Genomic DNA, 12,378 nt, shown 5'->3' with positions numbered 1-12,378 from the left:
ACACGGGCATGTCACTCTTAGACAACAACCCATGTACCTTTATCCTCCTACTGCCAGCTAACAGTCGATCGTTTCCGACTAGACCTCTCAGAATCAAACTCTGATTGGCTCTAGTATCCCTGAGGATACTAACCTCCACCTCGGGTTGACCCTCTATGCCGACCCAACCTTTACTGATGAACGGCCTATACTGCTCGTTCATCAAATCTACCTTCTGTGGTTTGTCTTGTTGTACATCAACGAACTTCTTCCGAGGATCACACGTGGTCAGGGTCACGACTCTCTTGCCCTGCCGACAATCTCGCATCACGTGACCCGATCTGTTGCACTTGTAGCACCTCATTTGGGTGAAATCTCTCCTGTACGCCCCCAAGTGGCTCTGACTGCCCACTCGTATTGGAGTTCCTCGGGCCAGAAGTACTACTCGTACTCTGTGGAGCTTTATTGGGCTCTTGTCTCCTCTGCACATTTTTATTTTTCTGCTTACCTCCAGCAGGCAGACTCGGCAACTTTCCTTCATGGGGCTTAAAACTAACTGGTCTGCTTGTCTGCCCCCCAAAACTTCTTCCTCCCCAGACTCCACTGGGTCTGCTATTGCTGCGTCTCATCTCGCTTCTTACTCTGTTCTCCCTCAAGCTCTTGTATGCTTCAGTAATCATATCTGCCCTATCTGCGGCATCTTTCACATCCTTTTCCCCCGCTTCTTGGATCTTGATCTTTGTTTCGGGATGCATCATTTCTAAGAACTTTTCCATGACCATCAATTGCTTCAGGTCAGCGTAAGATCTAACTCCAGCAGCCTCAATCCATTTCTGGAATCGTCTGTCCAGATCCCTTGCTGTCTCAGCAAAAGTACATGCTCCAACCTTCACCATCTCTCTGAAGCGCTTCCTATAAGCATCTGAGGTTAGCTGAAACGAGCGCAATATGCTGCTCTTTACTGTGGCATAATCCTGGCACTCTTCCAGTGACAATTGGGTGTATGCCTCCCTGGCTGCACCGGTCAATCTTAACTGGACCAGCTGGGCCCATTCCTCCTGTGGCCACTCCTTGGTGCTGGCTACCTTTTCAAAGTGCTCAAAAAAGCTCTCTGCCTCTTCGGGAACAAAGAAGGGAATGTCCTTCTCCCTAACCCTAACATCTGGTGAGTGTGATACCTGGGTGGTGCTCTCTGGCAACCCATGTTCAATCCTTTGTTCAGCCAAGGTTCTATTCGCTTCTATCTGCATTTGTTTTGTTCTCTCTTTTTCTTTTTCGACCTGGGCTTTTTCTTTTTCGACCTGGGCTTTTTCTTTATCGACCTCTAGTCTTGCTTTCTCTTTTTCTTTCTCCATCTCTAGTCTTGCTTTCTCATTTTCTACCTCCAGTCTGGTTTTCTCTTTTTCCTTCTCGGCTTCATTTTTCATCTGGAGTTCTAATTTCATATTTTCCAGCTGGAACTGTCTCTCCTTGTCCTCTCCTTGTTGCTGCATCTGGAGCTCTCTCTGGAACATTTCCAGACTCCTGTTCCTGCTACTGCAGCTACTCTTACTGCTCCTACTCGATCCCTTGGATCTCACTTCATCCTGCCCATCATCCTCCTTTCCACTTTCAGCTCCTTTTTGGGGTCCTTGTTCTGCTGCTTCACTTGCTCTTAACTGCCTCAGGATCTCATCCTTCATCCCAGTTTCTTTAGATGCTTTCAACCTAATGCCACATTTTTCTGCTATTTGTCTTAATTGATCCCTCGTGCAACCTTCCAGGTCCTCAGGCTTGCCTGACTCCACAAATGCTTGCACCTTATCCATCTTGTCCTGTGAGTCTTCCCAATAGAGAGAATATACCCCTGCGGTCACACAGTGTATCTATTTCAACAAGGGGTGTACGAATCCCCTCTTGGACAGGGTGTGGGTGTGTCAGTTCACTCTCCCGGACAGGCTCCCAATTTATTATCGCGGTTGGGTGATGTCATTCATCCTTCTTTATGGACAACCCAACCCAAAACTCGGTAGAGTGCTTATACTCTACCAGGAGATCACCCTGGGCGCTTCTGGCTATTGGAGAGGGGCACAACATCACACGGTTAGGGAATGCGGCTCCAACACTTAGCCTCGTTGTTACGTGCAAACACCCACTTGAGCCACTGTGACTCCCCACTCTCTCCTTATGTGATATGATCTCCTCAATCCCCTTTGTTTTATTGATTATTCTGGTCTACCCTGTCCACAGCTGTGGTTCTTGGTTCTTTCTCTCTCTATCCTTCTTTCCTGCTTCCTGGGAAGCCTCACTAGGACAAGGGAAAACACCAGCAAATTTGAATACATTTACTGGACAAAGCACATACACAATACATACACACATATAATAATAATAATAATAATGAATCCTACACTCTATACTATTTCAGTCAGGTTGCACTCCAACATCATCGGAACTCTATCATCTGCTTATCAAATTGTATCCTATCTCCTGCTTCTCCACCTAATACTACCAACCTCCTCAAGTAGGTCAAGTCTTATAATGCAATGTTGCACTATCAGCAAGAGAATATATATCTGTAAACATGTGCAAGGAAAACCAACGTATGAATGCAATAACATAAATGTTAGTATAAATGTTTCTTGATATACAACAATGATCAATCTATCACCCTATCAGTCCTAGAACACATATGTATGTCTCTGCAGGTAATCCAGCCGACGACTGTAACTCTATATTTCAGTATAAGTACTCCTTGGCACAAAAATGGTAATCAATCACTCACCTTTCACTGCGTCTTGCACGCTAAAGACAACCAAACACTCTACCAACTCCCCTACAAGTAATCAACCAGAACTTCCCGTCCACATCTGGAAGTTCACTACCCTGATATCTTCAGGTTCTTCCGGGTTTATCTACCAGGATCCTTCACAGGTCTTCCAGGCTGCTACACCATGCAGTCTTCCTTGAGCAACAATGGTGCTTCACAATTGGTATCACAAAAACTTGTGAAACTTCTTTCCATTACTCCTCACAGCTTGAGGTTCTCTTCCTCACTGTATGGCTGCTCTCCCACAGAGCTCAGTACTTTCCACTACCTTGGAGTCTTATCAACTACTGTGCTGGCTTCAAAGTTCTCAGCAACTTCTTCCCCAGACAATCCTGTAACCCATTGACACGCCAATAAAAATGTTTCCCCTTAAACACATAAACGAAATAATCCACTCAATATGTTTGCACCTAACATATCTCTGATCTCTTCATACTATGAGAGTGGACTCCCCCGTTTGTGCTGGTCCATGCTGTGAGTAGCCGTCCGCCTTGCCAGGCGGGCGGCTACTCACTCTGGGAGGGTCAAGTCAGTTGGCTTCAGGTGGTCGATGGGAGAGGAGGTGCTGCTCGTCTCTCCTGCTCTCTCTCTCATCTCTGTCCTCTTATTTAGGCTTCCTGCCTTACCAAAACATGTCTAACGTATCAATAAACAATCGCTATTGTCGCTGGGCACACAAACCACTACAAGTAATCACTATAAACTGGCTTAAAATCGTGCTTACTACAGATTGTCTAGTCAAGGGCGCTCTCCCTCTGACGGAGTCAGATTAGGGCGCTCCTATGGCCCATGATAATGTCTCTGGGCGGCTTAACAAACTCTCCTTGCCATCCAGGATATGAGACCACAACGTTTCCAGCTCGATTCCACAGCTGGCACGTCTGCACACTTCCTTTCTCTTAAAGGTATACCCAACAGGGATCCTCTCCAACGGGAGCTCAAATGGAGCGCAGCTTCCCCTCACGATGTCTGGTACTCAAGTGGGGGTCAAAGCCCTCCAAAAGCGAGCCTCACACCCCACCAACAAATTATCCACATCTCATAGCCAGTCATTTCCTTATATCATGATTCACTGCCCATATCTTAAATTGTTTAGCGACTTCACCCAATTATTTTACGTATGAATCTTCATGTCTGTATATCTCCGACCTCCTAGTCAGGTCAGGCTTTATGGAATAATTCCCAAAGGGGAGACTCGTTTTTCGGCGGCATGGGATCATAACAAGAAGCTGAACACCCAGCAGGAGTCAGAGGTTGAACACCCAGCAGGAGACAGAGGTTGAAAACCCAGCAGGAGTCAGAGGTTGAACACCCAGCAGGAGTCAGAGGTTGAACACCCAGCAGGAGACAGAGGTTGAACACCCAGCAGGAGTCAGAGGTTGAACACCCAGCAGGAGTCAGAGGTTGAACACCGAGCAGGAGACAGAGGTTGAACACCCAGCAGGAGTCAGAGGTTGAACACCCAGCAGGAGTCAGAGGTTGAACACCCAGCAGGAGACAGAGGTTGAACACCCAGCAGGAGACAGAGGTTGAACACCCAGCAGGAGTCAGAGGTTGAACACCCAGCAGGAGTCAGAGGTTGAACTCCCAACAGGAGACAGAGGTTGAACACCCAGCAGGAGACAGAGGTTGAACACCCAGCAGGAGTCAGAGGTTGAACACCCAGCAGGAGTCAGAGGTTGAACTCTTAACAGGGAAGTTCTAGTATGAGCACCCAACACGGGAACAAAAGCTTGTGCTTGTCTGCGTTATAATAAACAAAACAAAAATCATTATTTGTATTTAAAATTGTCAGCATATTCTTAGTTTTCATTCAGTAATGATGTCTGTGGCTCAGTGGTCAGTGCATATGTGTCTCACGCTTTCATATTCATGCATCCCTGGTCATGTCCCGGGGCTGATTCACGCGACGGGTCAGAGACTTTGGGGAACGTTTCCTTTCACCTGATGTTAGTGTTCACCTGGCAGTAAATAGGTGCCCTGGAGTTACATAAACTTTCAATAGGCAAAACCATGTAACACAATTCTTGTTCCTGGAAAGTAAGTGTTAGTTTGAGGTTACTTACGTCTTGAAGGTACAGAAGGCGTAAAAAATTCCACTCAACCTTTCCTTTGACCTTTGACCCAGACATCTTAGGACAGCTTAGCTTAGTCTTGAGGGGTAACTGATGGCTGCCGTCTCATTGTCTTGAGCTTTGATACATTGTTTCAAAAGTGGGAAATTACCCATCCATCAGCCCATCAGATGGGCTGATGGATCGGTTCATGGATGGGTTGATGAATGGGCTGATGGATGGGTAAGGGATGTGTGGATGGACGAGGGGATGATGGAGGGATTTATTGTAGTTTGATTGGTGATTTACTGAATGATTTGAGTGCCTGCATTGATTAGGTTGTGAAGGGGATTGGATGGATAGATTGATTGGTTATCTTGAGGTTATCTTGAGATGATTTCGGGGCTTTTTAGTGTCCCCGCGGCCCGGTCCTCGACCAGGCCTCCACCCCCAGGAAGCAGCCCGTGACAGCTGGCTAACACCCAGGTACCTATTTTACTGCTAGGTAACAGGGGCATAGGGGTGAAAGAAACTCTGCCCATTGTTTCTCGCCGGCGCCAGGGATCGAACCCAGGACCACAGGATCACAAGTACAGCGTGCTGTCCGCTCGGCCGACCGGATCCCCCAGTACATGAAGTTTCATGTACCAGTTTGGTACATGAAGGTTTGGATGGATGAATGAGTAATTTGTTGAATATTAAAACTTTTTTAATAATAGGTAAGTAAGTAAGATGAGTCTCTTAATGGATAGGTGAAAGTATGACTAAACCTGGCAATGGATAGATGAGGATATGGATAAGCCTGGTAATGGATTGGAAATTAATACATAAATGATCCAATATATATTCTATATTATGATACCAGATGTGTGATAGAATGATTGAGAAGGATTAGTAGGATTAGTGAATGAAAAGACAATAGATCCGTTCTGTATATACCAGTCAGAGTGACTGACAGATGTCCTGTCTATCTGTCAACCAGTTTTACTACCCTGGTGTTTGTGCGACCGGCAAGGAAGGAGGAGGAGGAGGGAAGATAGGAGTCAAGCAAGGTGGATGGGAGGGATGTGTGTAGGAGGGTGGGAAGGGAGGAGCCTCTACAGCACCCAGAGAGGAGAGCACAGGGGCCAGTGTGCGTCTGGTCGCTGTGTAGTGAACACCGGCGCGCTCCCAGCCCTCCTTGGCTGGTGTTTCACGGTGCGGCCGCTACGGCTAAGCCTTCCTGATGCTCCTCTTGTGGGGGGGCCAGGTCCTCTGAACATATTCCCGTTGAAACTCTCGGCTAACACTCTGAGAGGCGAACTTTGCTTGGCAAAACGGAATGCCCAATTATAATTATTTCTATATAGCGGTAAATCACGTGACAGGAAGTGGGTCGCACTATGCCGGGCTGAGTAATGTGATGGGGTTGAAGGGCAAGTGTTTTTACTAGTGTACTTAACGTCTTAAGTAAGCTCTTGACTCTGTGATGTAAAGTACCGTGGTGTGACGTACACAATTGAAACCGTAGAGTGATTTCGATAATTGTTATATACAGACAACATTCAGAGAATAATCAGATCACGCCTATGAAATGAACTAATTACTGGTCGATGTACTCGCAAGAAAGAAAACAACGAGAACCCGATAGACTAAAAGGGAATAAGAATAAAATTTGATGTTCCGCAAAAACTTGCAACCACTTTGCATGATATCAGTTCTCTGTGTGGAGTTGTTGGGTCTCGTTGAGCAATGTTCTTGACTGCAACTAATAGAATAAACTCACTAAAACATGCCACCGTCTTTGCCAATATTTTTTTCCGAGAAATTAGGCTTGTGTAATGAATGGGAGATTTGCGGTTGAACCTCTGTAATCTATCCCACAATTATGATAAACTTTTAATTAATAATTACCTATTTGAGATTATATTTTTGAATACGTGGGAATCATGACAATCATTCATGCAAGGCCGAATCGTTCATTATGGCTGTCTGAAACATGCAATAAGTAGCACTAAAAGGAACACTAGGAACTACAAAGTAGTGGACAATGCCACCTCATCGTGTTCCAGGAGAAGGTGAATAAGTCAATGAGAAGATCAATGAGTGCTATGGTTGCCCTCTGAAATGTTCATCTCACATTACGAAGTATTACGGACCGTGTGACGTCTCTTAAATGGTGTTCCAGCATGATCTCCCACTGTGTGTGTTGCACGCCCACACCAATTATGAGTTGCTTGTTAACCTCAGGCAGGTATTTGTTTTATTGATTATTTAACCTTATTCCTCCACCCAGCCAGCCAGCTAGATAGCTGAACATTCCTCCACCCAGCCAGCCAGCTAGATAGCTGAACATTCCTCCACCCAGCTAGCCAGCTAGATAGTTGAACATTCCTCCACCCAGCCAGCCAGCTAGATAGCTGAACATTCCTCCACCCAGCCAGCCAGCTAGATAGCTGAACATTCCTCCACCCAGCCAGCCAGCTAGATAGCTGAACATTCCTCCACCCAGCTAGCCAGCTAGATAGTTGAACATTCCTCCACCCAGCCAGCCAGCTAGATAGCTGAACATTCCTCCACCCAGCCAGCCAGCTAGATAGCTGAACATTCCTCCACCCAGCTAGCCAGCTAGATAGTTGAACATTCCTCCACCCAGCCAGCCTGCTAGATAGTTGAACATTCCTCCACCCAGCCAGCCAGCTAGATAGTTGAACATTCCTCCACCCAGCCAGCCAGCTAGATAGTTGAACATTCCTCCACCCAGCCAGCCAGCTAGATAGTTGAACATTCCTCCACCCAGCCAGCCTGCTAGATAGTTGAACATTCCTCCACCCAGCCAGCCTGCTAGATAGTTGAACATTCCTCCACCCAGCCAGCCAGCTAGATAGTTGAACATTCCTCCACCCAGCCAGCCAGCTAGATAGTTGAACATTTCTCCACCCAGCCAGCCAGCTAGATAGTTGAACATTCCTCCACCCAGCCTGCCTGCTAGATAGTTGAACATTCCTCCACCCAGCCAGCCAGCTAGTCAATAATTCTTCCACACACCCAGCATGATAGTTAACCATTCCTCCACCTTCCCAGCTAGTTAGATTCTCCCACCCATCCACTTTGCTAGTCAGTCATTCCTCCAGCTAGATAGACAATGGACCATTAGGTTACGTAGCCACCTAGCTAATCAACTAACAGTCAACTAATAGTCAACTAATAGTCAACATTTATATTCAAGAAATGGTTGTCGTTCTGGAGTATATCTGAACGCCTTGTATATTGCTCCAAATTCTTGCCACTCCAACCCCAAATTAAAGTACGTTTATTTCCACTCAGACGTCTGATAATCAATCAATCATCTGCACCCATCTTCAACTCACTCACCCATCCAGTCACGGGCATTGTATCCATTCATCTCTCTGCATGATTAATTTGTACGTGAATTAAATTGTTGAGAGTAATTGCGTTTAAATCATTATCTTACGACTAGAGCTGGCAGGTGTTTCATACATCACCTGCCCTTCAGTCTCTGAATATAGGCAATTGTAATACATGTGAGTATATTTTTGACCCGTGTAATTCTCTTTCTTGGAGAATATATTGATTCAACAAGGAATAAATGGGAATAGTGTGGACATTCCTCACTGTAGTCTAATAATAATCTTCAATGATATCGGCCGATCAATGAAATATTTCGCCATGTTCTTGCGCTGACACTAGTCTTTCATGGTCGGCCTGATATTGTCAGTGATAATTAATATAATTTGCAACATAATTTGATGCAAGACGGTCACGATAATCTGATTAAAATAATTAGGATTAGATCAAATAAAGGTGGATAAGAAGGCCTATGTGGTGGTAATTATGAACTCTAACTTTATTCTGTGACCGGTGTCGAATGTTTTACTGCTCTCGCTACTGAACCGGAAGATTAGATTTCTTTGCCAATCAGGTTATTCTGATTTGCTACTAGTTCTTTGAATGCAGGTGGCCGGGAACTCAGCGAAGGAACTTGTCTGATTTCCGTTCTTGGTTCCGGCAACTTACCTATGCCTATTCCGAAAAATTTATCCGTGTCCGTTGTTCAATATAGTACATCTTTTTTAATGGCATTAACGACGGCTTCGCTACGTGCAGGGTCAGGGCTCGATCCCCCATGGTACATGAGGCTGGGCACTGTTCTTTTGCCCCATCCTCATAATCACGTTCGATCCTCATAATTCAATTCCTTGTCCTCATATTCCAGCGCCATGTCTTAAATGCCCCGGCTACTTTTCAACAGGTTCCAGCATAATGTACTCATATCTTAACGATTTATCCTAATATATCATATATTTCTCATATATCAGCGTCTTCTTTAATATCCTATCCCCTTGTCCTCATATCCCAATTCCATATCCACATTTTCCAATTTCTTGTTCTTATATCCCAGCTTCTTGTTTTCATATCCCATATGAATATTGTTTTCATATTTTCATATTCATATTTTATAGCTCCTTGTCGACATATTATTTTCAATGATATATTGATCATACTTGGTTGAACCTTCATTCCTTATATATCATATAATACCGCGTGGTATATTATGTATGACAATTTACGAGAAAGAAGTCTTAAAGGCCAAGAGCTAGACTTGGTTGGTCAGCTTTACTTGTGAACGAGTGAAAGAACGTACAAGTGGTCCCAGTGACCCGTTGACGACAATGGAGCAATTCTGTCTGGAACAACGGGGCCTGGAACAACGGCGCCTGGAACAACGGGGCCTGGAACAACGGGGCCTGGAACAACGGCGCCTGGAACAACAGGGCCTGGAACAACAGTGCCTGGAACAACGGGGCCTGGAACAACGGTGCCTGGAACACCGGTACCTGGAACAACGGCGCCTGGAACAACGGGGCCTGGAACAACGGCGCCGGGAACAACGGGGCCTGGAACAACGGCGTCTGGAACATCGGTGCCTGGAACAACGGCGCCTGGAACAACAACGCCTGGAACAACGACGCCTGGCTATGTACTCTGTTCCACGTGTAGCTTCTGATAGAGATTTGAACCCTTTCCCTTGTTAGTTATTTTTCAATTGATTCTTACTATTTATTACACTAAATAGTGTACAAATATGTGATATTGAAACAAATATATATTTGGGTAAACTCTGGGAAAGTACGTTCATTTCTTCTCCTATATGGAAAAAGTCTATATAGAATCTATACGGAAAAAAGTCTGATAATTAAAAGAATTCTTCAAGGCCAATATTGATTCAACCTGTTAAAAAATCTACGTAGACTAATCTAATTTCTAAATAAGACTAGAATCTAGTCTAGATTAAAAAAATCTAATGATATTTCATTGATATTTTACAGCATATTTTATCTCACTAATGAGATAGAGCATGATTAATAGTGCTATTGACTAGTCCACAAAACAGAATTTACATGATTTTTTGCGCAATAACTAGTGGTCAAACCCAGCTCATGCTCACACAATACGTTGTTAATTATATACATATATGTATTATATATATATATATATATATATATATATATATATATATATATATATATATATATATATATATATAACAACTGAAAACTCACAACCTAGAAGTGACTCGAACCCATACTGCCAGGAACAACGCAACTGGTATGTACAGGATGTCTTAATCCGCTTGACTATCACGACCACGACCGGACAAAAGGAGGTGATAGCCGAAGCTATTTGAACCACCACCCCGCCGGCATCCGGATGGTAATCTTGCGCATAGCATTTTATCAAATCACCTCATTCTTTGGGGCACACGTGAGGAACACAAATGCGAACAAGCCTGAATGGTCCCCAGGACTATATGCAACTGAAAACTCACACCCCAGAAGTGACTGGGATGTGAAATACTCGCCTGAAATACTCTACTTTGTGTCGCCACGTAAAGACATTAAAATTAACTACAAATATGCGTGTCTAGCAGCAAAACGATCCGTCAACTGGGATATTCTCACATAAATTTCTGGAAATTAAGAACAGAAACGTGTCGGTTTGTCTGACTTCAAGACGGATTTCATTGCCTCATAACTTCTACAATTTAGTGACGTCTAAAGAAGATTTTTTTTTTTTTAAGTTTTTCCCCATATTCAAACCAATTATAAGAATCACGATTAGCTGAGTGAACATGCTCTTCTTGCGGCCAAGAACAAAGACGTCTACGAACTTAACAATACTGTTCAGTCTAACATTCAAAGCGAAGCAGTCACACACAAGTCCGTCGACACTGTTGAGGAAGCAGGTGAAGTGGTTATGTATCCAACAGAATTTTTGAATTCACTCCATCTGCCAGGGATACCATCACACGTACGTCATTTGAAAATCTGCGTGCCAATTATCATGTTGCGAAATATCAGCCAGCCAAAACTTTGCAACACACGCGCCTTGCAAATAAAAAAATTAATCAGCAACGTCGTAGAAGCAACAATCTTGACAGGACCTTTCAAAGGTGAAGATGTCCTCATTCCTCGCATTCCTATGATTCCAACAGATATACTGTTACGGTGCCCTCTCCTATTTCTTTCGTTTGCCGGCTTAAAGAGTCATATCAGCTCTCCCTACTGATTCTCTGAGGTTCAGGGAGTCTAATGATATATGTGGCGACCAAACCGGCTGCCATTTAATGGAAGGAGGTTATATTATAAGTTGTAAATAAAGGAAAATTGGCGCCCTGTTATAAAATGAAACAGTATCCCCTACGGCAGATATGACCTTTTGGAAGGGAGACAAGCCGATCGCGGATTGGCCGACGTAGGTCGCGGGCGACAAATCAGGGCCCGCCATGACGTCACCGAGTGCCCGGGGCGGCGCCAACGTCAGAGTTGTTCTGACCGTGGAAGCGACAGGACGCGCCTCGGTCTGCTCTCAAGAATTGGAGGCTCTGCAAGCCTTGTTCAGTGGATTGAGCTGGCCATCGCCGCCATCATAGTTGTTGGAGACCCTGCGCTTCTGGGAAGCCAAAGAGGAACCAAGTTCAGTGAGCAGAGAAGTGCCAAACTTGGAAAATAGTCGGCGACGACGCTGGGCGGCGCCGCTGGCTGGACGTAGAGGTCTGGAAGGTGGGCGAGCGAGCCTAGCTGTGACTGGGGTCACATCCACGGAGAATCTTGGAAGGACGACACCGTGCCTAGGACAAGGAGCGACGCCCTGTGGGAGAAGCGAGTGTGGGGAAAAATAGAGACTAGCTCAGCGCCCATCGATGAACCAGGATTGGGGCAGCTGAATCTCAGGGATTGGAACGGCGACGACGCGAAGGCTTCACGACACCTGAGGACCTGTGGAACGTCCTGGATCGTCGAGGATCGACCCAAGGAAGCGTGGGACCCTCACACCATCGAGGGACAGGCGTCGTGAGCCAGGAGTGATAAGGTAGATCATTTTCCCTCCCATTACCCCTTGCATGAGTAGGCTAGTTAGGCCACAATATTTACTTGTGTATGTGGCAGCAAGACTTTATTACTTTAATAGTAGAATAGGCTGCAAGGCAGCTTGTGTCCAGGACTGTCAGAGAGGACAGTGTGTACGGATGAC

Source organism: Procambarus clarkii, chromosome 36 (assembly GCF_040958095.1).
Source record: "Procambarus clarkii isolate CNS0578487 chromosome 36, FALCON_Pclarkii_2.0, whole genome shotgun sequence".
Taxonomy (NCBI): Eukaryota; Metazoa; Arthropoda; class Malacostraca; order Decapoda; family Cambaridae; genus Procambarus; species Procambarus clarkii.
Note: the sequence above shows the minus strand (reverse complement) of the source record.